Here is a 3,080-nt window from a genome sequence, read left to right on the forward strand (position 1 = left end):
CCTGACCCAGCTCAGGCTGACGGCACCCAGCGGCACAGCCCCCAGACATGTCCTGTTTGCTAACTTGTCTCAAGGACTTTGTGCCCAGCAATGAGAGCTGACCCGACGCTACCTAATAGGAGTTCACTGTGCTTTCAGGGTTCTGTACTTCTTGCTTGCAATTCCAAAACCAGCCCAGTGCTGATGCTTTGGAAGGGAGTCCGCATCAGCCCACCAGGATGATAAAGGTGGTTGCCTTCCAGCTCCAGGTGCAGAGCATTTTCCTTTTGATTTGGTACCAGTTCCACAACAACACGAGAGGCATTCTGTATGTACAGCCACGAGTCAAGATCATTTCACTCTGGCAGTAAGGCTGAGCGCAGGCAGGGCCTGTGTGTGCAGGCGCAGTGTCTTTGGGGAACCAGGCCGCGACAGGAGCTGAGGTCCAGAGAGAAAATACCTGGTGTGAACCACTGCTCTCAGGACTTAACGCATCTTGGGAAGAAGAGACAACTTTTAGCTCTTGGCTGGTGGAAATGAATAACAAGGCAGAGTGAACAAGGAGACACCGAGCAGGTCCTCAGACCAGAGCCAGCAGCTTCTGGAGTCTTGTGGCCCAAGTGGCACTGATCCTAATGTCTTCTGGAGTCACCCACATTGTTTAGTCATGCTCACAGCTTGAGGCTGACACCTGGGCCCTGAGCCCCATCACTGCCTGCCACCCATGCTGTGACCTGTGACCCCTGACCTTTGACTCATGGCAGCTGAGCTGGCACTGCCCACACTCTCCTTTTTCCCCTGTGGTGTTGCTATCCAGGCATCTGTCCACAGTCTGCCTGGCCTGTATCCTACGGAGAAGCTTGGGCCGAACTTCCTTAAGCAGCCTCTGCGTTGCTGCCCCAGTGCAAACATTGAACGCACCCCTTGAGCTTCCATACCCTGCTGTGTCCCTGTCACTTGGTGGTCCTTGGGCACAGCGGCCAGCCTGGCACAGGAGCTTCTGCGTTCCAGCTCTTTAGGCTCTGCAGACCCTAGGACAGTGGTCAGCCACACCGGCTGTGCACTGTCACTGGGCCTGTAGTAGCCTCACTGGGACACATCTGTCAAGGACCCCTCTATGTAATTGTTGGGGAAAAAGCATTTCATAATGAAATCGTGATTGGGGCTTGTCTGAGGTCTCGTGCCTCGCCACGCAGGTCACATAACTCCAGGTACCTCCTGTCACAGGTGAGGCCTCCATGATGCTGTGACTGCACTGTAAGGGCGAGCTTACAGCAGCTGTAGATGTTCTGGCCCCCTGAGAACACAATGGTAATGAAATAGGCCTTCTCCTTGGGGACAGGGCGACTCCTTCCTAAGCTGCCGTCTCTCTGCGCTGTCCTCATCAGCACAAGATGACTGCTGCCCTCTAACTCACCCGCAGAGATGCTCCTCAGCACAAGACCTTCCTGGAATAAGGTGAGCGCAGCCCTCTGGGTTGCCTGATAATCCTCTGGTTATCGTGTGCACTCAGGAAATGGTGTCGACAGATCGGGAGTGTCCCTGGCTGCCCGTCCTGAGGCATGAACCTCCCAGCCCCCACGCGTGGACAGTGGATCTCCGGCCTTTCGTCAGCCCTCTACCTGCCCCTTTCCAGGCAGATGGAGACTGATACACACCTTTGCCCTCACTGGTGGGTGCACGATCCGATAGTTCAGCAGGCCATTCCCATGCGGCCACCCTGTTACCAAGTGGTGCATTAGCTCACCCCAGGGTACAACTGGCCTGCGCATCTGGCACTGTTACTGACTGCCGCCCTGCCCAGGTGGCCTGTCTCGGCCTGTCTTCCTTTTTCTGCTCCGGGACCTGTTCGAGTACATGTAGTCACCATTCCCTATGGGCTGGAGCACTTCCTTCCTTTCTGGTGTTAAGAGTCCGGTGTTTTGCACACCGCACCTGGGTTGGACTTTGGCAGTGTGCTCCTCGGTAGCTCGGGGTGCTGGGCAGCTGCGTCCACCAGGGGACGCTGCGCTCAGCTCGGCACTGCTGCGGGGCGTGCCAGAGTGGAGTCCGCTGAGGTGGGCGTGGGAAGCCGGTCAGGACGGTGCACGGCGCGGAGAGGCCGACCCGGAGGCTGGTCGGGACAGCGGGGCGGCGCTCCGAGGGGCTCCCCGGGTCGGCCGGAAGGCCTGTGTGGATTTCCACCGCGTGTCCCGCGGACGCGGGCGAGGACAGCTGACCCATCAGCCTGAGGCTCTGAGAGCGCAAGTGTGAGGTTCCATGGTGTAATGGTTAGCACTCTGGACTCTGAATCCAGCGATCCGAGTTCAAATCTCGGTGGAACCTAAGGTTTTCTCTTTCATTTATTCCACATTTCCAGAATGGCCTTCAGGAAATCCTGTTGCTGCTGCGTCTGCCCGGGAGGGAATAACGGCTGGGTGAACACCTCCCGCAAGCGACTACATTTTAAAATGATCGAAAAGGACCCACAAAACAGGAGAGGGGGAAACCTCATGGACAGTCTTCGCAGACAATGAGGCCTTTTATTATGCCTGTTAGGGACAATCTGCAGAGTTCATCTTCCATGGAGAAACGAAGATAGGAAAATGTGTCCATAAATGAATCAAGGCTTTGCCTCTCTCAGTACTTGGCTACTTCCGGGTCCCCACAGGAGAAAGTCCTGTCAGCACACACGTGAACTGTAGTGTTCTGCAGCCGCTTCTAGCGCCTCTGCCGGCAGCACCAAACTATCGGCTAAACGTTCCCGTGGAAACCATCAGCCCTTAAGCTTGTACCATGAGGATGTCTCTGTGATCATTTCTTCATAAAACTAATATTTGCTATCACAAATTAGCCCATTTCCTGGTAAATGTGTGGGATCCTCACAATTTAAGGAAAGACAGATGTTTCTGGGTCTCACAAAACATCACTTCAAAGTGCTTCCCTTAGCCTCTCTCAGCTACTAAAACGGGTGTGTTTCAGATACATGGCTTCAGGCTACATTTAATCACAGTTTTTACTTTCCTCCCTTAATTATTAGGTGTAAAGCAAATTGTTTCTTCTGTTGCATGTAGCCACCCTGGGTACCTGCTGTTATGGCTGATATCTAGTTGCCCCTCATG

At 54.5% G+C, this 3,080-nt stretch overlaps 1 non-coding gene across 1 annotated transcript; it reads left to right on the forward strand.

The window, feature by feature from the left end:
- The first annotated feature begins 2,232 nt into the window (after positions 1 to 2,232).
- Positions 2,233 to 2,304, forward strand: Trnaq-cug. Its single transcript has one exon. It is a non-coding gene; the product is annotated as a tRNA-Gln (tRNA).
- Positions 2,305 to 3,080: the final 776 nt, after the last annotated feature.

Source organism: Octodon degus, unplaced genomic scaffold (assembly GCF_000260255.1).
Source record: "Octodon degus isolate 3935 unplaced genomic scaffold, OctDeg1.0 scaffold00023, whole genome shotgun sequence".
Classification (NCBI taxonomy): Eukaryota; Metazoa; Chordata; class Mammalia; order Rodentia; family Octodontidae; genus Octodon; species Octodon degus.